The 26,416-nt window shown below is 42.6% G+C and overlaps 1 long non-coding RNA gene across 1 annotated transcript in view; it reads left to right on the plus strand.

Annotated features, from left to right (window-relative positions):
* Window positions 1-26,416, plus strand: part of LOC146811931 (uncharacterized) — a 55,191-nt gene that overhangs the window by 24,297 nt on the left and 4,478 nt on the right. The window contains exon 2 of the long non-coding RNA XR_014965847.1: window positions 9,979-10,029. This is a non-coding gene — a long non-coding RNA (uncharacterized LOC146811931). The remainder of the gene's footprint in view (window positions 1-9,978; window positions 10,030-26,416) is intronic.

The following is a 26,416-nucleotide window of genomic DNA, read 5'->3' on the forward strand; positions in this document are numbered from 1 at the left end:
CAGTCCCAGGATGCTTGATTCCCATCCAGGGAAGACCTGGCTTGGCAGTTCGGGCTGGACTATTCCCATGAGGAATAGAGTCAAGACTGATTTGCATATGGCTGGCTCTGAACTGGGGTGGTGAAGTGAGCTAAAGAACGATGAGGGATTCAACCCAGATCTGTGACTGGGGGTGAGTGTCTGAAAAGTTTCAGTGCTCCGTCCACCCTCTCCTTGTTTGCTTTGTTCGCCCTAAGTTGGCAGGGTATGCCCAGACGAGGGTCCCTTCCTCACTTTGCCACTGGATTCAAGCTAGACTGGTCGATGAGGGGTGTTACCCCGAAACTGGCCCCAGGGTACTTGTTTCCGGTCCAGGGAAGATCTGGCTTGGCAGTTCGGGCTGGACTATTCCCATGAGAAATAGAGTCAAGACTGATTTGCATATAGCTGGGTCTGAACTGGGGTAGTGAAGTGAGCTATAGAACGATGATGGATTCAACCCAGATCTGTGACTGGGGCTGAGTTTATAAAAAGTTTCAGCTCTCCATCCACCATCTCCTTGTGTTTGCTTTGTATATATTCTCAAGCCAATTGTAAAGGGTAGAGGCCTTACCAATACACTGGGGAAAAGTGATGTCAGATTCCTTGGGAGTAATCTGTTTTTAATGAGAAGTCATGACAAAGCAAGTAGGCCTAACTTACTTTGTATGAAAAGTATGCCTTAATGGCACACAGATTCTTAGGGTGAATTGTTATTACACTGTATGAAAGCATATATATTTTTTTTAAACACACTATTTATTTTCTTGTTTTCACAAGTCATACATTATGTTAGGTACTTTGGTAGGCACAAAAGCAGTATTTTATCATGCATAACGTCCGGTGTAAGCCGCAGTATTGCAGTGTTTACAAGTATTTTGTACCATTTCTTACAATATACTTTACAGAAACCTTATTTAGATGATACCAAGGTAGTAGCAGGATACTCTCACAAGTGCATTTAGAATAACTTCAACAATTGCAAACCCCCCCCCCCGCCCCTTCTCTGGCTCCGCTTTGCTTAGTGCCTATGGTGTCAAGTTCCATTCTGGTTAATACTTCCATTTATGTTGGCATATTTAATATGTTTGTTTGCATATGGCAGCGAAACGCATGTAGCATTTTTGGGTCGAAGTCGTGCCATCGGGGGACTGTTTGCAATTGTACCTCTATATGTAATTTACCACTGGGACAGGCACAGTCTCTAGTGCTTTAAATGCCTCCAGCATCAAGTCCCAGTCCATTAAAATCAAGGTTTTGCACCTAATAGCAGCACTCTCTGCACTGCCCCATCGTACCACCTCCCCGTGCCACAGATACATTGACGAACCCCTTGCCAATTTCCACCTCATGGTTCTTGCACGCTTTGCAAGTAGACGTGCTAGGTCAGCGAATCGCGAGTGTTGCTTCTGCGATTTTGATCGCCAATGCATCCCAAGTATGAAGTTTCCAGCTGTCCCCTCTGTTGGAATGCCTGTTACCGTTCTGGCGCTCTGGATGACACCCGCCCAAAACTCCGCTAGCACAGGGCAGGACCACAACATGTGTAGAATGTCAGCATCCTCCATCTTGGGCAATATTGTTGTGTGTGCGGGAACATACGCTGCAAGCGGTGTGGAATGAGATAAGCTCTATAGGGGATCATATGCTGGATACATTTAAATTTGGCATTACGTGATACCTTTTTAGGGTACTCTAGCAGGGCGGTCCATTTCCTATCTGTTAGATCACTTTCCAGGTCCACGGACCATCTGTTACTTAAATCAGTGAGTGAAATTCCAGCTTGTCCCCTCAGGGAGTTTGCCTTTGGTGCGCCCCATTCCATAGTAGTGTACAATATGCCGTTAACATACAGTTGGGCGTTCTAACTGGGCAAGTGTCACGCCCCAGACCCAACGCAGTTATTGTCGCAAGGCAGGATCTTCTACATGGTCCAGGATGATCAGTATATGGGCTCATATATTTGCCTGCTGCCAGCTCAGTTCAGAGCAGCAGAACTGTACCGCCTCTAGTTCATAGCTGCGAGCCCCCAGGGCAGCACAGGGATAGTGTTCCTGGTGTTTGCCCCACAGTGCGGCGACAGGGATGGAAGACAGCCAGGCAGAGGCAGGCGGTGATTAGAAGCATAGAATCTTCCCTGCGTACGTTTGGTCCGCCTCAGTCTCCCCAGACCCCTCCACACACCTCAGCAGTGAGCTTTGCCATGCCAGCAATATATATCCCCACTACGCCAGCACCTCTTTGAGAGCTATTCCTGACAGACGTGAACAATGAGTGGCAAAGCGCTGTCAAAGGGGTCAGGGATGACCTCACAGTCCCGGCCGGCAATTTAGGGGTCAGCCTGTAAGTTCTCTGGTGTCAGATTTTTAGTGGCCTTACCGGCGGGTGTTCTCCTTAACTGCCAGTGTGTTAGAGAGCTTGAGATGCTCCTCAGACCCTATACACCGCTGTCCGGCTTCCAGCATGCACCAAGGAGGGGAGAAAGGTCCATGCCTGGGTCCCTAGGCCTGTATCCCAAGGGATCACTCTTTGCGCAGCCCCCTCGCCGCAATCAGGGAGCTCTCATCGATTCCCCTGAGCCCTCCAGTATTTTAATCACCTCTGCAGCACTGGCTTCTTCAAAGTAGGAAGGAGGGGGGAAAGGGGGAGCACCAGGCCATTGGCACAGCAGTCTGATATTCGTAGGCCATGGCCCCCCACCGCTCACCTCATTTCCTGGTGTGTCTCATAGGGCCTGGAACTCTCCAGCTGCTTTGTACGTCACCACAGGGCCGGTCCGGCCCTGGCCACCGCTTCTCACTCAGGCCGGGTCACTCACAATCGCACAGTTTCTTAGCACAAGGTGAAGGGTGGGCTCCGGCTCCTCACCAGCACAGGCCCCGAGGAAGGCAGCAGGCCAGACCGGTCATTTGTTGTTCGGGCTGCTGCCCTTGGCAGCATCCTCCGGCAGCCCCTCCGCACCCATGGAGTAAGAGATCCCAGGGCCTCCACCGCCGCGATCACAGGAGGCGGAGAGATCCTCTCCCCCCAGCTTCCCGTTGCAGCACCTCACCCGCAAAGGAGCCTGTTACCTTGACAAGTGTATTGTGTACATATTTGGAAATGTTAATATGCTATAACTGATGGTGAACTTGTATAAAGGCTTCTAAGCCAACACAGCATGTCTGAGTTGCTTATGGTAAGCCAATGATAATTGTTCTAGGATTGATTGTTTATAATGAAAAGTTACAATAAAATTAGTAGCCCTGATATTTTGATTTTGAAAAGCATATGTTACAGTGAATACATATTTAAGTTAGATTATTATTACTCATTATTAAAGCTTAAAGATAGGTATTTTGTTACTTGGTATCTCAGCGATTCCCATAGTAGGCAAGCATTTTCGTGCTGGTTACCCCCTCTGACAAACTGTGGGTATAGAAGATTTATACTGTCAGAATCCTTGTAAGGCTTCTTAAGAGTGATAGGATTTTGCCAATTTTGTATACTATGTAATTTGATGACTGTATGCTTGATGGTTGCTTTGTGGGAAAGCTTATATAGGACATCTCTGTTGGTTATGAAGACAAGCCAAGTGATCTAGTTGAGCTCACAACATGAGGGGTGCAATTGAGGGCTGTTAGTTGTTTGAGCCAGTCTTGAATGGGTGCATTGTGATTGTGGGGGGGGGGGGGAAATCAGGAGGAATTCTGTTTTGAGTGTATTTAACATAAGGTGGTTGTGAGATAACCACTGTCGAATTTTCAAAACAACATGGTTGAGAGTAGCTATGTTATTCGGTGAGGAGATTTTCATATACAGCTGAGTATCATCCGCGTACATGTGATATTGAATGTGAGATCATTTCAGACTCTCGCTGAGAGGTTCCAAGTAGAGGCTGAAGAGAGTGGGTGAGAGTGCGGATCCTTGTATAACTCCAATAGAGACCGGCTTACTGTTGAAAGTTATGATGAACATATTAGGCTTCACATATTGATTGTGAAAAGCATATTTTGAAATCAACAGGCATTTAAGGGTAGATTGAAATTGGTCAGTATTGAAGCCTACAGATAGGCATTTTGTTATACGTAATGTCAGATTTCATTTGTAGGGAATAATTATGGTGTTGGTTACTGCCCCTGACAAACCCTAGGGGATGAATATCTACACTGTAATAATTCTATAATCATTTCTTAGATGTCTGCCACGAGCTTGTAAAAAAATAATAAAAAATACATCCATCCATATGTGTGTGTATATCTATAGTTATATCTAGATGTCTGCCACGAGCTTGTAAAAAAATAATAAAAAATACATCCATCCATATGTGTGTGTATATCTATAGTTATATCTATATATCTCTATATAAAGGGGAGATATCTTTATATACCAACAAATCCCCTCCGTACAGAGATAGCCAGGACACTCCGGGACACCTTATTAATTTATTAAATTTGATCCCACGTCACCAACACGTTTCGGCTTCCGCCTTTCTCACAGTGACCCTGTGAGAAAGGCCAAAGCTGAACCGTGTGATGAGTGTCCTGGCTATCTTTGTACGGAGGGGATTTGCCCTGCCAGCAGTGCATTTGTGAGGAGGGCAGTCATTAACCTACGTGGATGTTTTGGTCTGGCTTGATAGTGCGCTCATAAGCCAGACCTAGTGACATTGCTAGTGCTTGTTATTTTTATATTTTTAAAAGTACACTAGCACTCTCCTTACAGTGCTAACGGGTTGCTCGCTGCACATCTCATCTGCAGTCAGGCACATTCCACGTGGCCACTTTCTATAAAACAGGACATCATTATGGAATGCTGTTGTCCATAGTGTGTCCTTGTTTTACTTTTCCAAGATGGCCAACATGTTGGTTCTAAATGTGGCACCATGCTTGTACTTTAAAACTTTAAGTGAAATACTACTGATCCTCACCTAATTAGTTTTGTTATTTCAAACATGTGCCCACTGTGTTTATAAGGCAGCATGTTTTCATTTTCTACTTGTATTCTTTTAACTTATATCTTGCAAATGTTGAGTTTGTATGTGTTTAATTGCTGTTGTGAATGGAAGGATGAGTCAGTGGATTGATGAATGGATGCATGAGTACAAAGATGGATGACAGTGTGTGATTATGATGCAGCGTGGAATTTCAAATCCTCCCTTAGTCACAGACCAAATATCACACTAACGCATTCACTCAATACATTAATTGGTGGGGCCCATAACACCAACACTCACACTTCATTGGTCTGCTCTTACGGGAGAGATAAGTGTTCCAAACGCTGACGTGAAAAGAATACCTTATAACCTAAAGGGAATTTATTTACATAAACATACAATAAATATCCTTAATCCAGCACATCTTAATCCTGAACCTCGAGATATTCCTTCAATTTAGCCAATGGATCAAATTAGCTGAGTTGGAAAAGTGATTTTAATCCTCTTTCATTTATATTCAAATCTTAATCTATTCCTTCTCAATAAATAACCCAACACATTTGCTTGTTAATCAATAATATTGTTTATCTAATTAATGCAAGTTTTAATAAAACGTTAATCAAATCACAGAACACCATATTTACCTAATCTGGCTATTAGTCGTCCTCTAAGACAATCAAGTCGTCGTGCAGCACGGTGCAGTCCCAAAATTGGGTCTGGACCATAAGCGTGTACGCATCAATCAATGCCCATCAGTTTGAGAGTCCTCAGTTCGTCAGGAAAATGGGCAGCAATTTACTCTGTCAAAGATTCAGGGAAACAGCTGTCCTGCAGTGTCACCGTCCTCTCCGTCAGCATAACGTCAGGAAAAAGGAAAAGGTTCACGCAACTCACTATTCTACCATCTTTTATAATGAAAGTAATGACAAAATGTAACGAAAGTCAGTTTTGGGCCCTTCTGATTGGTTGGTTAAGATCATCCGTTTCGGTCTCTCAAAGTCTATGATGTCACTCCGTCAGACATGATCCATCCGGTTGTCAAAAGTTGTCCATTGTTAAAGCTCTTGGCAAAAGTCCAGTCCTGACCTTGTTTGGGTACAGGCTGTGTAGGTCATTTTGAGGCCACTTGTTCAGAAGCCTGGAACATGCACACTTTGTCTGAAACCTCGTGGAATGGTAGTTGTCTCGTCGTGTATGTTGGTCGGCCATTTTGTCATAGGACCAATCAGTCAACTTAAGTGAAACAAACACAAAAAGTAATTAAAACATGGAAATAACGAATAAAATGTTTAACCCTCACTAATTCCCCTATGTGTGTGTAATTATCTAGCATAATGGCGACATTTAAAGCGTTTATATTCACCCAATGATGTCATCTGGTGCAACTTACAATTACGTCACAAAAGCAACATATATCATGCAATAGTCTATTTTTCTAGTATTAGTATGCGTTCGTATATTAGTTTACAAGTTATTTTAGCCATGCAAAATGCAACTCCCACGTGTAATTCATACATTAGTAAGGTTGGTTAGGTACCACTCAAAACACATTAATATTATTACAATTAATAGATCATTCTAATTAGTATGAACAGGCAGAAATGGGGGGTATACAAAATGTTGTACTACCCGCTCCATCAATCCCCCCTTTGGTGCTCTTTCCTGTGCTCTCCAGGGCGTAACTCTCCTGCAAGCTGCTTCCTTCATCGCCCTCCCTCCCGCCACCGAAGTAACCCATCTCACGGCCGTCGAGTGGAGGGAGCGGGAGACTACACCTCTCAGCCTGCTCAGCACCGCTGTTCCCGCGCCCGGAGGCGCCATAAATTACTGATAGGCTCGGTGGAGCAGGCGCTGCTCTTTCCTGTGCTCTCCAGGGCATATATCTCCTGCAAGCTGCTGCCTTCATCGCCCTCCCTCCCGCCGCCGAAGTAACCCATCTCACGGCCGCCGAGTGGAGGGAGCGGAAGACTACACCTCCCAGCCTGCTCAGCACCTACGGCCAATCTTGTGTAAAATATAGTATTGAGATTCATAACTATGCACAGTCTTGTTTGTTGATGGCCTTTGTGTAGTGATTTATTTATTGAGTATCACTGTTTCATATTGCATGTTGTTGAGTGAGGATGCATGAGTAGTATGATTGTTGTTTTCATGGGTGAGTGTACTATTGAATATAGTGGTGTCTAATTACACAAATGTTTATATTGTTGAGGTAATTGTATTTATGTTTTTGTAATGAATATGTATTGTCAATTGAAAATGCTTTCAAATGTAAACTGAAAATATTTACAGGATTAAATCCAACGGAACAATTGGTTGTTAGTGTCACTGTTTCACTCAGTTCACTATTCAAAGTTTAGGTAATTTACATGCAGCACTGGCTTTTGCTTTTGTTTTTTCATTTCTATATAAATTACTGATAGGCTCGGTGGAGCAGGCGCTGCTCTTTCCTGTGCTCTCCAGGGTTTAACTCTCCTGCAAGCTGCTGCCTTCATCGCCCTCCCTCCCGCCGCCGAAGTAACCCATCTCACGGCCGCCGAGTGGAGGGAGCGGGAGACTACACCTCCCAGCCTGCTCAGCACCGCTGTTCCCGCACCCGGAGGCGCCATAAATTACCGATAGGATCCGCGGCGCGGGATCGCGCGCGGGTTGCGCCGGGTTAAGCCCGGGCAAAGGGCGGGCCGTCTGTGGCCGGAGGAGGTTGGGTCGGGCCACCCCCATTCGCCCCTATCAATATTGACTGCGTACACGGCCCTTGTCCCGAGGAGTTCACAACTGTAATCAGAAGTACTTTAACCATTTTTTACAGAGGCTATCATTGACATTTTGTTTTTAGTTCCGTGTGTGCAACATTGTTCTTGATTTGACACTTCCCTGTATTCACTCTACCCCTTTTATTAGTATCTTTTGCGATGGGCAAGAGAAAATTACCCGATGCCAATGGGGGGACTACATCTTGTGGCATCTTGTGGCGGTGGGGTAGCCAAAAGGAAGAAGGCAAGGAGGACCTTAAAAAAATCGTCATCTGTCACCACATTGGATCGCATAGATACATTGGTTAATGACTGCGAACTTATCCTAGAAAACGCTCCTCCCCACTTACCTGTAAGCAAAACGCCCACCATCACAACCCATGTTGACACTATTTCAATCCCGCAAATGTTTCGCAAAGTCCCCCCCCATCAACCAGTTGCTGAGATCGAGGACTGCCCGAGTGTTACGAGTAACCCACCAGCAATTTTGGACGCTCCAGCTTTTACCCCTTTTGTTGCGAATCCTGTCCCCCTTGACCCCATCGTCATTGTTTGTAACAACCGCTATGCGGCATTGGCTGATAACCCTGATATGCTTGCACCAACTAATTTACCTATACGCCCAGAAAAACAAAATAGGGCCTCGAAGGCTAAAGAAAGGGAAATCCGAGAGAAACACGATGAGGGGGTAACTGGTGTGGGGCAAATTGTCGACAACATTGATTCACTAAAGCAAGAAATTACTGAGTTGAGGAAAGTAGTTATGGAGCTGATGTCTATCGTCAAACAAAAACATTCTTCTTCTCTGAATACTCGTATTGATAATTTCCTTCCCCATTCAACATCTAAGCCGATCCAAATAACTCACTCAAGCCTTGAAAACAACACAACCTCTCCTGCTGCCATACCTTCTTGCGGCAGGAATGACTCTAATCTATCATCCAGAGTTAGGGCCACTCCTGGCAATCTTCCAATGAAGCCTCGAGTGGCTCCCACTTCTTATAACAATTCCAGGCTGACTATTCCATCTCACAGAGCCTCTGTTTCCCCCTTAACTCAATTGCAGCATAAAACGCAAACTTCACAAGCTAATGGTAACCCCACGGTCTTCATGGTTCGTGTCCCTAAGGCAAATGGGCGCGAGGATGAGGAATCACTAAAAAATTCGCCATATTAGGGGATCGGCTGATAACAACACAGATTCCATTGAGCTCACCTTGGCTAGTTACCCAGTGGCAGAGGGACTTTTAGCACTTGAATTTAGATCATCCCCCCCAGATTCATCCTCTATACATTTCAGGCGTTTCCCCTTTACTTTTCCAGAAACAACCAGGATAAGGGGTGAGATACTAGATCTAACGAAAGTTGATAAATCCACCCTTGACAACATTGACTGACTAACCTTTGTCATCAACCGATCAAAAAAAACATTTTCTTTGGCCAGCGGCCCTTCTAGTGCTACTGCGGAATTGGCACATTGCCCTTTCGTTGACATTGTCCCCCCCAATCACGGTGATTTAGAGTTTGAACCCTCCCCTCTTGACTCGCCCACTTTATTGCTCCATCCACCAAATACCAAATTTAAAATAATTTCATGGAATATTGCTGGCCTCAGAGATAAACTCTATCTTTCAGATTGGAACCAATATATCGACCTCCACGATATATGCATTTTCCAAGAGACCTGGAGCTTGGTTCCATTGCATAAATCCGGCTACACTTGTTTCTGTGCCCCAGCTACATCTACCGGGCGAGGGCGACCCTCAGGAGGACTTATAATATGGGTGAGTATTGCACTCACTTGCAGGGCTTCTCAGTTTTCTATTATATCTGTCAAGGCCGGTGCTCTTCTGAATCGCTCGGGAGCAGAATGTCGCTGTTCCCAATGCCCCTTCCCAGCTTTCTGGACCACACGCCTTTAGATACGAGTTGGCCCAAGAAACCTAAGGGGGGGAAAGGGGATGGGACAGAGAAGAGACAGTCACTACGTCTTTTTCTTTCTTGAGTGTTGTCGCTCTCTCTTTCTTCCTTGCGGTGACAGTAGTGTGTATACTGTAAAAGAAGTAATCACATTAGTAAGTACCCTATTCTTACACTCTACTCTATCTATGCTCTGAGTGATCTTTCCTCTCTAATACCCACCCTGTCTTTAGTGACCAATGCTCCTCTTCTGTTGTGGGGGGTGGTGTTGTCTTGGTGTGAAGTTACTGTAATGACAAAAGTCCTTTCTTTTAGAGTTGTCTTACTCTCTCTACTTATCTCATTGTTCCTTATTTCTTTTCCCTCCTATAGGTTCTCTTACCCAAGATACCACTGAAGGTGCCTCAACTGGATTCTGGATTGGTGAGTACTTCTTCTTAGACTTCCTGAGTAACTGCTATTATAGTTTTCCTTTCCTTTTGTGTCTGCTTAGTCGTTACTCTGTACTTCCGTAATTCTTCCTAAATAGGAGATTCTGTGGTGTACCTCTAACTAGCTACACTCAGGTATGCTCTCCTCACAAGGACTTGGTTCTGTGTACTGTCCTGTTTTGACACTCTACTCTGAGGCAAGCTGTCTGTGCAATTTGTGAACTATCCACTGTGATACTGTAAGCCGGGCTCACTTCTCTGACAGAAACAAACTGGAATTTCTCCTGTGACGCTATAAATAGTTATTATCGCTGAACATTCTCCTCATGAAATATCGCTCTTGCTGTTTGAATCGTTGTTCAGGGCAACAATACGTAACAAAGGGGAAAGGAGGAGAGCTTGCGTTTGCTTTTCCTTCTCTCGCAAGTTTTTGAGAAATAACTCTTCAAAAACTATTCCGCGCAGAGCAACTGAACAGTCTTACTGAATTTTCAGGAACCTGGAACTCGACTTTTCTACAATTTGACGAATATCTCTCCTCACAAGCGCGCGGCACACAACAGGTGACTTTCTTTCCTCATAACTCCGGTGAAGTGCGCCTCTCCACCGGGCTGACACCTGGATCCTACTGATTACTATGGAACGCTAGAGCGCTAACCTGCTGCTCAAGCGTTCCAACTGCAGCGGCCATCTTAGATTCTGGTCTTACTTTATTTCGCTTAAGGTTCGCTGTCGAGTATGGTCTGCTGGTCCTGACAATATCACCTGATGTGATTCATTTATCCTTGAGAGGGACGAAAGGTGGCCACGTTATTGAGCTCTTTAATGTTTATATCCGAGGTACCCATGGCGGCCGTACATCGCCGATTATTACAATTTTGGGAGACGCTCTTTCCTCCTGCCCACCTGATTCTCTCATGTTGGTAGCAGGCGACTTGAATTGCACTTATGAACCTCTGGCCGCTGAAGATTTATTAGAGATAGAGGCTGAGGATGCACAGTGGGGCATACCATCCCTATCAATACCCCCAATCAAGAAGTGGATTCAAGTGGCAATCCAACTGAATGCATTAACCTTGGAACATGGCCTGAGAGCCGCCAATGGCCGATTGCCATCTGACACCCAAGCCGCTACTACCTTCAATAGAGTGTCCAGCCCTTCTCGAATTGATTACATCTTGATTGACCGTAGATTATGGCCAAACGCAGTGGATTTGGTCATAACCCCTACCGTTGATAGTGATCACAACCCCCTGTGCCTGACCATAAAGAGCCCTTGGTGTCATGACCCACTAAGTTCTGGCACAGGACCTATCATGTCCACTGAGGAAGTCATTCCATCAAACTCCAAGAGACACCTCAAATGGTCTAAAATCTCCTCTGACGACCAGAAACTTTTGACCATCAAGGAGATTTTATTAAACAAAACCATGGAACTCCAGGGAGTAAGCGACGATATAGATGGGTATCTTAGGGCAGGGACCATGTACAAAGACACAGTTGAGATGATCGGGTCACTTTTTTTGGCACCTACTTCTTTTAGAAATTCCACCAAGCATAAAATCCCAGACTCTTGGTATAATACCGAGTGCAGGCAAAAAAAGACCAATTTAATACTTGCCGTTAAAAATCGTGATTGTTACCAAGTACAAACTGCCAGGAAATACAGAATGGCAGTTTTGGGAGCCAAGCAAGCTTGGGAGGAATCCCGCTGGTTGGCTCTCAAGGCTGCGAGCCTGGCCAAAGATGGAAACGCCTTTTGTAACCTCTGCAGACACTCAAGAGGTTGTGACCCCGATGTAATCCCAAACCATATCACGAGTCAGGAGTGGTTTGATCACTTCTCGAACCCTTATTCTCGGGAGGATACCCAGAGCCCTTTGATCGCTGAATTTACTCCAATGACACCCCCTATCGCCGAGGGATATGAGCCTTTCACAGAGGCGGATGTTGAGATTGCCTTCAATAAAATAGTCCCAGCAAAGGCTCCTGGACCCGATGGTCTCCCCGGCGACTTGTATAGATCGGACCCCAAACTCTGGGCAAAGTATTTTGCTTTTTTTCTTAATGCTCTCCTTAAGGGGTCGCCAGTCCCAGAATCCTGGAAAGGAGCCGAGGTGATCCCAATATTCAAAAAGGGTTCCAGGGAGGACCCTGCCAACTACCGACCTATCAGCCTCATTGACGCTGACCAGAAGGTTGCTGGCAGGGTCCTGCTGGAAAGAATCCTGCTATGGGCCAATGAGAATAATATCCTCTCCCACTATTAAGCGGGATTCAGACCAAACATAAGTACAATCAACCAGGTCTTCAGACTCCTCCTGCTATATTGGAAGGTCGTTCTGATTGGTAGGGGCAGTCTCCATTTGGCATTTATAGACCTGAAGACCGCCTTTGATCTAGTCCCTCGAGATCGCTTATGGCAGGTCTTGAGGGATCTGGGTCTGCCCTCCCCTGTTCTCGACCTTTTGGTCCGACTACACAAAGGCAATTACGCCCAGGTGAGGAGGGGGACCCAGACCCAGAAGACTGCTAAGATCCCTGTAAATAGGGGAGTCCGACAGGTCTGCGTACTGGCCCCCACCCTCTTTTCTCTGTTCGTAAACGGGGTGGTGAAATTCCTACAAGACATCCCCGCTGACGCTCCGGCATTGGCTGGTGACCAAGTCCCCACACTATTATTCGCTGATGATACCTTGCTAATTTCTAAAACCCCGGTAGGGCTGCAAAAGTTCCTGGACAGATTTCACTAGTTCTGTATTCAGAGAGGCTTGAGTATTAATACCCTAAAAACCAAGCTTCTCTCATTCAATCTAAGAAAACCATCTAAAGCCACCCTCAAACTTGATGGTGCACCCCTGGAGTTTGTCAAAATATTCGACTACCTTGGTATAAGAATCTCCGATAGTTTGAGCTGGAGACCCCATATTGACAAAATGCTGCTAAATCATAAACGGGTAGCGGGATCAATTAGCAAAGAACACCGTATGTCCCATAGTAGACCAATCGCTCCCGCGTTGGTGATTTACCAGGCTAAAGCTGTAGGCTCTGCACTGTACGGCGCCGAACTTTGGGGCTTTGACAATCTTGAGGACATCTCCAGGTCTGAAAACAAATTTATGAGAGAGCTGGTCTCACTCCCAAGGGGAACCCCACTCAAGCCTCTCTTAAGAGACTTGGGCAGACGTACGATAAAAGACATGGCAAGATTACGCCCCCTGCTCTTTTGGGCTCGACTATGGCGTACCCCAGAACTAGCGAAATACACTGAGGGCCTAAGAGAAATAATAAACTTCCCGGGGTCCCATAAAATTCCCTGGCTACGTTGCATTAAGAAGTCCTTCCTGTCGCTAGGCCTTAGAGAAGTCTGGGAGCATGGTGCACCCCTGAGTAAGGCAGTCCTGAAGAAAGCTTATTGGTCATGGATAGACACCCAGGAATCTAGTAGCCTCCACCTAGGCAGTCTGACTAAAGCTTTCTATACACATAAACAGGCAGTCAGCTTTGAGCCGTATTTAGATTTTGTACAGAACCCCAGAGACAGATAACTGTACATCCAATTTAGACTAGACACACTGCCAACCCGTGACCATATGAGCAAATGGAAGCCACCCTATCAAACCCCGCCCACCTGCCCGAGTTGTGGAGGGTTGGTGGAAAATACGGCGCACATCATGTTCGAATGCCCAGCTTACAAAAAACCAAGAAGTCGATGGTGGGTCCTGTATGTCGATTGCTGGGCACGCCAAACTATCGGGTTGCATTGAGAATATTACGCTCTGATACCAGTCTAGTGCTAGTCTGTGGTGTGGCAAAATTTTTCCGGTGGGCTTGGATCATTAGGGCTAAATGTTTACACTCACAACAATGAATTCTTTTTTAACATGTTTTTAATGCACTGATATTTTAGCGAAATTGTTTTCTAATTATGAAATGTAAGACTTTCTACTTTAAAATGATGTATCTTAACTTGATTTTTAATGCATATTCCGCAAATTGTTATATCTCGCACCCTGGCATCATGAAGTGCTGTCCCTCTTTTTAATGTATTGCACCTCATATGTTTGCACATTAATGCTTTTATGATATACATTTTATCGAAATAAAGCTTTTTGAACTGAAATTATATCACCACACCATCAAAATTTTGTATTTCTTTTATGGAGTTTCAAATTGATTTCTTATTTTTATTCATAATTCAGTTTGCCCTGTCTCTTCTCTTTCTGCTGACTTATAAATACTCTCCTTAACTTCCTCTAATTCTTTTTCTTCAAATTCTCTCTCTTGTTTCTTACCTTTTCTCCTTAAATTTTCTCTTTTTCTCTTTTTCTGACTTTTATTCCCTTTACGACAGATACACCCTAATCTTATTATTAATACTATGAAAACCACACAGGTTAATGGAAATAAGATTTTACCTAAAAAAGTACTACCTAAGTTTACTAAGAAATCTTTAATAGCTAATATTTTCTTTCCAATCTTTTCCCAAACACCTTCAACCTCCAGTGGTGCAATTTCGTTATGCAGTTGAGTTATATTTTTAATACAAATTTTCAAATCTTTACTTTAGTCTGGAATGTAAGTACAACAATGTTGAACCTTCAGCATTCCACAGACTCCACCCTCCTTTGCCAATAATATATCAAGGGCAAGTCGATTTTGCATTACCATGGCACGCATGTTGACAAGCGATCCACTACTGTTGAAAGTCTTCTAATTTTGGTTGCATTCAGAGATATTCCTACTGCTGGTATCAATGCTCCAAAGATGTCACCCGCAATTTCTGACCAATATTCTCTCTTACTACGTGCAAAATAAGTACCTAAACTATGTACACCATCTTCTCCTCTATCCATATGAAACATCTTCGGGAAAACCAGGCCTACATAACATGTGCCATACCAATGGTCTGGCAAACGATAATATGCCTTGTTCCCGCAAATGAAATATAATCCAGGAAAAACGGGATCTTTTCCACCTTTAAATCCCCATCCACCCATGATTCGGTATGTATCATGGCACTCACTATTACCTACAAAAAATTATCATATGCAGTCTGATTCCTTCTAATACACAATTTCCCTTTCTGAGGCCAATCTAAAGCCATAGTTGGACTATCTTCACCTTTCAAGTGTTTTTCCATTTCTACATCCCACACTGTCTTCTCCACTTTTCCTTCAGATGCTTTTCTTTGCATTTTCAGTCTCCTTTCTTCAACCATATCTAAAAATGTCTTTTCCTCTTTCTTTAAACTGCAAGTCAAATTGTTTTTAATGATATATTCTAATGTTAGTTCTTTAGTCTCTAAGAAAAATTCACCTAATACCTTTGCAGGTTTTACCTTGTTTAGCTTGTTAATTGATGGTACTTGTGAAAATATATTATCTACATTTGAAAAACAATACTCTAATTTCTCTGTTTGGTCAAATAAACTAGCTATTATACTGCATGTTATTCCATAAGTTACTAGAAGGTGGTGGTAAGTCACCCCCTCGGATACAGGGGCAGGGAACTGCATACAAACATAGCAGTCCTTTACGTCCATTGTCTTTACATATTCATACAATAATTTCGAAAACACATTTTTAGAAAAATCGGTTATAGGCCTGTCTTTGTGTAAATAGTTTTTATCTATTCTAGTCGGAACTACCTTTTGAATCTTTTCTATATTAGTTTTGTTTTCACTATATCCTTCTATTGTATCTATAGTAACCTTAAATGAGATCAAGAGAGCAAGTATGCTCCACAGAAGGATTAGTAATCCTGTACAACAACAACACATTTTACACCATCTTTGCAAAAATATACATCTACCTTTTCTACTATCTGTGCTTGACATTTTTGTTAAAATGGACAGTGTCTTTTGACTTAGCCTCTTCTACTTCACAACTAGTTTGTTTAACCCAAGGCTCTAAGCACCTACTTGGTTCTACCAGTTTTTGTCTTTTTCCGTATTTTGTTATCTTTCCATTAGCAGCTTTCTGGTCTCATTCAGTTTGGCATCTCATCATCGTTCGCCTTTCCCTCGTGATCTGAATACAGAATGTCCTGAACATCCGCTTCTTCTCCAATTTCGGACAAGATAACTCTCAGGATTTCCGATTCTTCGTCTTCCTCAACCACTTCTGGCGCAATCACCTCTGAATTTCCTTGGCTATCCGCCTCTTCTTTCACTTCAGGCAGGGCCACATACGTCCATTCTGGTGACTTATACTTCTGGTTGGGTTTTCTTCTTCTTTTGCTTTCTTTGATTACAATGGTTTCCTCGTCTTTTATTTTCTCCTGACTTGTCACTTCATTCACCTGTTCAGCCCTTGGTGAATTTACTCGTGTCAGTTGATATCTTAGTCTTTTTATTTTATTTGGCCGAATGTCGTCTTTTGCAGCTCTTTTCAATTTTCTTCCTTTATCATTCTTTTCAGTTCTCCAAGCTCTCTTTCTTAGAACTCGACCTTCATCTTCGCTTTCCTCTGACTCTGTTTCAACTTGCTTTTTACTCTCAACAGCTTCTTTTTCAACCACTTCTTTTGTTTTTCCTACTTCGGTCCCTCCTCGTATCTCCGGCACGCAATCTTCCTGCTGTCTTCTTATCCCTACTCCTGACTGAATGTTGGAGTTCCCTACACCTCCTCGGGGTTCTTCCGCAGTAAACTTTCCCTCTCTCTCTGTATCTAGCACCTGTCCATCTAAATGTGTTATTTCAGGTGGAATCTCTCTCAATCTTTCATCTGGAACGTCTCTTTCAGTAATTTCTTTTATTGTTTCTTCAATGTCTTTTTCTTTTTCTTGTCTTTTCTTAGAACATTGAGTTCCTTGTTCAGTCTCTGAGTCTGAGTTGGTATCAGAAATCTGTAACCTTCTTCTCAAGGAAATACTTCTGGGGACAAATGTTAGACTTGGTTCTGATTCCCCCCTTTCAGGGTTTTCTTTTGTTTTTGGCTCTCCATCATCTGATTCAGTACTGGATTCTGATTCTTCAAAATACTCATTTTTTGTGCTATCCACTGGATTTGGAATTCTCAATGTATGACTTGCATGAATCCAGTTTTTCAGTCCAGCACACTTCACAGCTGTTGTTGTGGTCAAGATGAATTGTCGTGGTTTTCCCCACCTTGGAACCAAACAGTTTCTACTTCTGTGTACTTTTATTCTCACCCAGTCTCCTGGGCTCAGATCGTGGGCTTGCTTCTTTTCAAGGGTGGGGGCATCTGCTCCAACCTGATGAAACACAGAATAAACTGCGTCAGCCAGGCTTTTACAGTAATCCAACACCATGTCATCAGTTATAGGCAACAGCTTGTTGACTGGTATGAACACATGCTGCATCGCTCTACCCATGATGATTTCATGGGGGCTCAATCCTGTGGTTTTATCTGGACTTGATCTAATAGTCATGAGTACCAGAGGCAAGACATCAGGCCATTTCATACCAGTTGCTAAACACATTTTCCCTATTCTGTTTTTGATAGTACCATTCATCTGTTCCACCACACCAGAAGCCTCTGGGTGATAGGCACAATGTAGTTTTTGCTGTACATTCAATGCTTCACAAATCAATTTTCTGATCTCATTATGGAAATGTCCTCCTCGGTCTGATTCAATTGTTACTGGGAATCCAAATCTAGGGATACATTCCCTCAAAAGTAATTTTGCCACTGTCATTCCATCATTTCTTCTTGTTGGGAATGCTTCTACCCATCTAGAAAACAGACAGACCATAACTAAAACATACCTCAACCTGTTACAGGGAGGCATCTCAATGAAATCCACTTGCATTCTGGTAAAAGGCCCACCTTCTCGACCTATTGTTCTTAGGCTCACTACTGTGTTTCTTCCAGGATTGTATTGCTGACATATTAGGCATCTCTGACAAAGACTTTCTGCTACAGGTCTGAATTTTGTATTATACCAGGTCTGCTTAAATGACCTGATCATAGCATCTCTCCCTATGTGTCCCTGACCATGATACATCCGTGCCATGGCAGACATCATGATATCAGGCATAACTGGTCTTCCATCCCGATAGACCCACACATGATCCTTCTCTCTTGGTGCACTTCCTGCTTTTACCCACTGCTTCATTTCCTCATCTCCTGCTTCTTCCTGTAATGGTCTCACTTCTTCCCAGGTACTCACAATGTTAGTAAACTTCAAAGAACAAGAAATCGCCTCTTTCTCCTTGGCCCTGTTAATGGAATTCTGATTACGTGCACAGTATTGTGCTATGTCATTGGCATATTTATTGCCAGAGGCGATGTAATCACCACTTTGACTGTGGGCAGCACACTTTACAACAGCCAATTGCCTAGGCAGCTGTATCGCCTCAAGCAATTTTCCAACCACTTCAGCATTCTTAATGGGAGTTCCACTTGATGTCAAAACCCTCTCTGCAGCCATATTTGACCGAAGTCATGTACGACTCCGAAGCCGTACTGGCTGTCAGTTATCACAGTCACTCTCACACTTTTCCCAATCTTGCATGCTCTAGTCAAAGCAACAAGTTCAGCTACTTGGGCTGATTTTACTCCTTTCAAGTAGGACGCTTCCATTACTGCTGCAACTGTGCATACCGCATATGCTGCACTCAACACTCCATCATCTGTTCTCAAACAAGACCCATCCACAAACATGACGAAATCACTTTCTGATAAAGGTTCATCTTTTATGTCAGGCCGTGGTTTTGTACAGAAATCTAGTACGTCCAGACAGTCATGATCTGCTTCATCTGTGACTTCTACATACTCAGCATCAGGCAACCATGTTTAAGGATTCACATTCAAGCATCTCACAAGACTTACGTTCGTTGCACCTAATATGACTTTCTCATACTTAGTCAGCCGACTATGTGTCATATACTGAGTGCGACTCCTTGTCAAAAGGATTGCCACATCATGAGGTACAAACACTTTCACAGGATATCCCATTACAATTCCTTCACTCTGTTCCAAACTTCGGCAGGTAGCAGCCACTGCTTTCAAACACCCGGGTAGGGCTACTGCATCCAGCATTGATGAGAAATATGCAAATGGTCTCCTCAGTTTTCCATGCTTCTGTATTAGAACAGAGAGTGCACATCCATTCTTCTCACTGCAGTACAATTCTTTCTCATAATCAAGCATACCTAATGCAAGTGCTTCACAAAACCCATCTCTCAATCGTTTAAAAGCTACCAATTCTTCTTTGTTCAAATCAATGGGATCTCTCACATCACTTCTTGTCAATCGTACCAAAGGTTTTGCAATCAACGAAAAATTGCTGATCCATTGATGACAGTATCCAACTATTCCAAGAAACATTCTCACCTCTCTTTGGGTCATGGGGGCTCTCATTCCTTTTATGATCCTGATTCTGTCTACTGTTATCTTTCTCAGTCCTTTTTCGATGTTGTTGCCTAAATATTGTACTTCTTTCTTGCAAAATTGTAATATTGATGGTGACACTTTAAGTCCTCCATCTGCCAGATGATTCAGCAATGCTATTGTGTCTATCTCACAAGCTTCACAGGTTTTCGACGCCACAAGAAGGTCGTCGATATATTGAACTAACACTGAATTTTCAGGCATTTCTAGACTTTCCAGAGACTTCTTCAATAGCTGATTAAATATTGAGGGGCTTTCTGTATACCCCTGTGGAATTCGGCATCAAGCCAAAATACGCTCGCCGAAACGAAACGCAAACATTTGTTGGCTGTCATTGTGCAATGGGATGGAAAAGAAAGCATGGCATAAATCAATCACAGTATACCATTCTGCAACATGGGGAATCTGATACAAAATCACAGATGGATTTGGTACAATAGGACAGCAAGACACAACAATTTTGTTTATTTTTCTCAGATCTTGTACTATCCTGAACTTCCCATAGGGGTTTTTAAAGTCCCATAATTGGTGATTTACATGGACTACTCATTATTTCTCTCAGAATGCCTTGTTTTATCATTTTTTCAATCACAGGAGTAACTCCTTCAATTATTTCAGGTGTCAATTTATATTGAGGGACATTTGGACAGCTTACTCCTTCTTTCACTGTTATTTTTACGAGATCTACATTTCTCATTAATTCCACATCTTCTCCTGTGAAATCCCAAACTTCTGCTTTTACAGACTGTTTCAATTATTTAGGTAATTCATCAGGGTTAAATACAACATAGGTTTCAGTGACCTCATTTTCCCTATTTGCCATTGTCATTTTATACAACACATCTTCATCCGGGGTCTCAAAGGCTATCCCATCAGGGGTACAGAATATAGTGCAATTCATCTTACACAACAAATCCCTACCTAATAAATTCACAGGACTGGTATCGCACACAACAAAGCGGTGCATTTCGGAAAATTTCCCTATGCTAACTTTCACTGGCTCTGTAAGATAAGTTTTAATCTGTCTGTTGGATACACCAACTACTTGGATCGTTTCATCCGAGAGAGGAAGGTTCTTAACATCAGCTGACCTGACAGTTGATCGAGTAGCACCAGTATCAACTAGGAAAGTAATACTTTTATTATTTATCTTCCCATCTACAAATGGGCCTGTCTGGTCTACTTCTAGAGTTGCGCCAAGAAGGCACTCTTCTTCCTCCCTTCGGCACCGTCAATGGCCCTCTTCTGAATCACTCTCATCTCGTTGTAGCCAATACTGCGAAACAGTGCTAGTGCGCGGCAGCTTATTTACCTGTTCTTCATTGTAGAATCCTGTTTTGTTACTATATTTCTGGGAGTTTTTGCTCTGTGGAAAAGGCGGTTTTGGCACCTGATTCTGTTGGGTTACAACCTGCTGCTGTCGCTGCGGTTGACCCCTCACCTCATTCTGCACCTGTGGATTCAATGATGTATTTTCATTGTTAGTACAAGGGGGAAATTTAGACTCAGATTTTCAGTGCCCTATTCTACCGCAATTATGACATGGGAATTTCTTTTTAGCTTCTTCTATATTAAAATTTCCCTTACCTTTCCCAGGAATGAACTTTTGTCTCGGGCCTGTATTATTCACTTGTTCCGCTAATTGAGCTTCCTGTCTCTGTGCTACCTTTACTTGTGCCCACATAGCCTTTTCTTTTAATTTTTGCTGTTTTGCTTCAATCTCATCACTGAAATATTTTGCATGCCTCAATACTTCGTCTATTTTCTTATTTTGCCAGTCAACAGTATGTTTTATCATTTCACTAATCTCTGGACGTAGACCATATACAAATCTGTATATAAAATGACTTAAATCCTTTTCACTCAAATTTTCATCACCACTAAACTGTTTGAAGGCCAAAATCAGCCTTTTTGTAATATGCATGTACTGACTCTGTGCTTTCCTGATGTGTTCTGTCAATTTTCACCCAATCTGTCTCTCTGTCTCTTTAGGAGGTACTTTGTTTTTCAGAAAGGCAATAACCTGTTCATATTTCTTCATTACCTCTGGGTCTGGGGCTCCCGTCTTTGGATCCCTAGGGTACTCTTGCGTAGGCCAATTTGTCATTAATTTGCACTCTGTCCATAAATCTGCTGGTACTATTATGTCAAATAGACTATTCAGATCCATCCATAGTACTTTGGACACCTTTACAAATATGTCTACTTGCCTATACCACTCGACAGGCTTTTCGTGTAGTCGAGGGAAATCATTTGTAAAAGACAAAATATTCTGTCTTGTCCATGGAACATGTACATATCCTCCTCCTGGAATTTCTCTCATGGGGCATTCTGTTACTACCCTTTCTTTTTCTCTTACAGGGAATGCTGCAAACGTTTTATCTGGGGCATCATCTCGTTTTCGGTACCACCTGCTTCTCCATTTATCCACATCTCCCCATTTTCTCAGCAAGATAATTATTTCCTTAATCTGACACATCCGTCCTGTGGTGTTCAAATTTTCAATATCTTTTTCAGTGAAATCTATTCGATATGGTTTTTGTAAGGCCTTTACCTTTTCAAGATCTATACCCATTTCATTTCCTACTTCTTCTAGTCTTTCGTGCAGATTTTTCGCTCTCCATGTTACACTTTTGCATAAAAATAGTAATTCCTCATCTTGATAAGTTTTTAATTTCTCTGTGGGGATAGTTCCTACTATTAACTCTTCCAGTACCATTCGTAGTTTGGCCACATCTATTGATTGGGATTCTTTGTCTTTTCTCTGCATGCTTCTTAACCATTCAGTTATTTCTTCCGTAGATGAACCTACTGGTTTTTCTACATTACCTCGTTCTGAATCCTTTTGCGTTTCTAATATTGATTCCACTGTCATTGCATGTCTTTCCGCTAAATTTTGGCCTATAAAAGGGTTACTCGAAACATTTGGTTCGATCATACTCATTGTCTTTCTCCATGGATTTTCATTCTGGCTCTGCTTTGGCTTCTCAGCCTGTTTATTGTTATTATAAGGAACTGTCAAACAATGTTCGCTATCTTTCTGTTTATCAAAAATAGGCATCACAGGGCCTATCGTCACTGGAACAGTCACAGCTTCTAGATTTTTAGTCCATTCTCGCATCTTTTCAGTTAATTCTAAAGTTGTTTTTGCTAATTCTGCCAAATTTTCACCAGTTACCCTACCCTCTGATTTTCTCTCTACCTCTCTATTGGAATTACTTTTCTCTAAATCTTGGGACACTGGTTCTGACTTAATAATTCGTAAAGTTTCTCTCATTGGGGCACTTGGTGTTAACATTTCTGATTCCGGTTGATACGGAGGTGGATTTTTATAAAACATGTCATCAAGAACATCATCCTCCGACTCATTCACTCCATACCCTCTTGATTCAACATTGTGTTTTTTCTGTGCATTTTCTACCTCCAATTTCTTCAGCAGTTCTTACGGGAAACAGACCTTCAGTCATACTCGCATTCCGCCACCTTCTCATTCTCTCATCATGAGTGTCATGCCCATATCTACCAAACATATACTTATATCTTCCGCCACACCTCTGTCTCTCTCTGTCATGCATTTCATCTTCCCATTCGGTCAATGCTTCAAACTGTGTCGGTCTTGGTTCTAAATTCATCATCTTTTCTCTCAAATTTCTCAAAACTGCTAAATTAAATGAACCATGCTCTGGAAATGCCAAGACTCCGTCATCTCTAGTGTATTTTACCCAATTGTCTAACCAAATACAAGTATGATATCCGTATTTCGCAACCATAAAGGATGCAGGGGTTTTCGGTGGAGGAAGTAATTGTCCTTCCCTAGTCACAATCGGTTTGTCCTTTTTGAACCACTTCTTAATTTTCCCAAACCAAGACTTTTTCTCCTTTTCTGGTGGATCGTAATACATCTTTTCTGTCTTCCGTGTATCGCTAGTCTCTCCTTACAACTGTACTATTGTTCTTGACCAATCGTAGGGCGACTCACACTTACGCACCAATCCGGAGCGTCTACGTCACCTTTGCAATTCTCCACTCCTAGCGCGGCGTATACTAACGCACCAATCAGGAGTGTCTACGTTTCTAACTAACTGGCCAATCCCAGCGCGGTCTTTCTGACGTCAGCAGCCGCTGCCGCAGCTCCTGCTCCTGTTGACCCCTCCTTTACAAAATTCTCTCGGTAAGCTTTTTGCGTTTTTCGAATCTACAAATCTGTTAGTAACAACATGAAAACACCACCATTGTCCGCTTCGCTAACCAAAGAATAGCAATAGACCTTTCTCACGAGAATTCCGTCTTTCCTGAGAGCAGCGCTTACCTCTGCCCTACTACGGAATCGTTACTTCCGTTGATAAAGTAGCACATCCCTCTACCTTACCCTTCTAACAAGCATCAGCTAGCATTTCTCCAGGATTAAGACACCTTGTTGGAGACCCAATGCTCCTGAGATATAAAACCAGAGTTTCACAATTAACCAGAATGCTATCTTATTCACGCACTTTCACACGGAAAAATGTAGTACATTCACAATGAATTCTGTCTTTCCCGAGAGCAGCGAACAGTCTGCCCTACTACAGAATTATGACATTCGTTAACAAAGTAGCACTTCCCTCTACTTTGTCCTTCTAACAAGCTTAGAAAATACCTGCTACCTTTCCAGTGATAAGCGTTATCAGAGTACCTTCTGGTCTCCTGGTACCTAAGACCAAAATTTCACAGGTAACCTTCGCTATCATGCACACCTCCCTCATACAGAAAATGTCTCTAATGGCAACACACGACGATGCTACCGAATCAAACCCAGACAATTCGTCGTGCAACTTCAATCGTTACACGTTTCCCCTGTGTACCTACAGGGCAACAACAATTCCGTCTTTCCCGAGAGCAGCGCTTACCTCTGCCCTACTACGGAACTGTTACAAACTTCCGACTTCCTACATCCCAGAAGCCGTGCAGACAACATAAAACTTGACACGACTCAATATAGAGTGTTAATACATAAACCAATACCAATCAATAATCAATATCAATAAGCAAATGTACAAGCAATAATCACCAAACCAAAACAGTAAAAACCATCATCTTGCTACCAGAAAAACTGATGCAGCGTGGAATTTCAAATCCTCCCTTCGTCACAGACCAAATATCACACTAATGCATTCACTCAATACATTCATTGGTGGGGCCCATAACACCAACACTCACACTTCATTGGTCTGCTCTTACTGGAGAGATAAGTGTTCCAAACGCTGACGTGAAAAGAATACCTTATAACCTAAAGGGAATTTATTTACATAAACATACACTAAATATCCTTAATCCAGCACATCTTAATCCTGAACCTCAAGATATTCCTTCCACTTAGCCGATGGATCAAATTAGTTGAGTTGGAAAAGTGATTTTAATCCTCTTTAATTTATATTCAAATCTTAATCTATTCCTTCTCATTAAATAACCCAACACATTTGCTTGTTAATCAATAATATTGTTTTTTAATGCAAGTTTAATAAAATTTTAATCAAATCACATAACACCATATTTACCTAATCTGGCTATTAGTCGTCCTCTAAGTCAATCAAGTCGTCATGCAGCGCGCTACAGTCCCAAAATTGGGTCTGGACCATAAGTGTGTACGCATCAATCAATGCCCATCAGTTTGAGAGTCCTCAGTTCATCAGGAAAATGGCCAGCAATTTAGTCTGTCAAAGATTCAGGGAAACAGCTGTCCTGCAGTGTCACCGTCCTCTCCGTCAGCATAATGTCAGGAAAAAGGAAAAGGTTCACGCAACTCACTATTCTACCATCTTTTATAATGAAAGTAATGAGAAAATGTAACGAATGTCAGTTTTGGGCCCATCTGATTGGTTGGTTAAGATCATCCGTTTCGGTCTCTCAAAGTCTATGATGTCACTCCGTCAGACATGATCAATCCGGTTGTCAAAAGTTGTCCATTGTTAAAGCTCTTGGCAAAAGTCCAGTCGTGACCTTGCTTGGGTACAGGCTGTGTAGGTCATCTTGAGGCCACTTGTTCAGAAGCCTGGAACATGCGCACTTGGTCTGAAACCTCGTGGAATGGTAGCTGTCTCGTCGTGTACGTTGGTCGGCCATTTTGTCATAGGCCCAATCAGTCAACTTAAGTGAAACAAACACAAAAAGTAATTAAAACATGGAAATAACTAATAGAAAGTTTAACCCTCACTAATTTCCCTGTGTGTGTGTAATTATCTAGCATAATGGCAACATTTAAAACGTTTATATTCACCCAATGATGTCATCTGGTGCAACTTACAATTACGTCACAAAAGCAACATATATCATGCAATATTCTATTTTTCTAGTATTAGTATACGTTCGTATATTAGTTTACAAATTATTTTAGCCATGCAAAATGCAAATCCCACGTGTAATTCCTACATTAGTAAGGTTGGTTAGGTACCACTCAAAACACATTAGTATTATTACAATTAATAGATTATTCTAATTAGTATGAACATGCAGAAATGGGGGGGTATACAAAATGTTGTACTACCCGCTCCATCACTGTCTACACCCATCAGTACCATAAACGGCACCTTCATTTAGAGGCCAGACCTATCGGCATTACTAATGCTTGTATTGTAAAGTATCCTTTTACCTCTGACTCAGGTAAGGATCAACAAGCACGGAGTGAGATGTCCTCAATGACCCCCAAGCCAGCGTGAGAGAAAGAGCAGACAGTGACGTTGGGTTAGTACTTGTTCCTTGGCAAGAAGGGCACCCAAACTCTGAAGTGATGTATTCAGTGAGTATGCATGTGCAAGCTGTGTGTCACACTCGTGCCACCATTTCTAATTTATTCAGTAGCATAAAAGGAGTTTGATTAGGCTTCCTCACCTTTTCCTTGCCAATAGGTCAAAGACGGTACAGCAAGTATTTTAGAAAGATCATGTCAGGCTCCCATAGCACTGCACTAATGCCTGCATCAAAAGGGTCACTCTATAAAAATGCAAAAATTAAATGTCAAGGTTTTGTTCATTCTGTTCGAAATTG

The sequence above is a fragment of the Triturus cristatus genome, chromosome 7, assembly GCF_964204655.1.
Source record: "Triturus cristatus chromosome 7, aTriCri1.1, whole genome shotgun sequence".
Classification (NCBI taxonomy): Eukaryota; Metazoa; Chordata; class Amphibia; order Caudata; family Salamandridae; genus Triturus; species Triturus cristatus.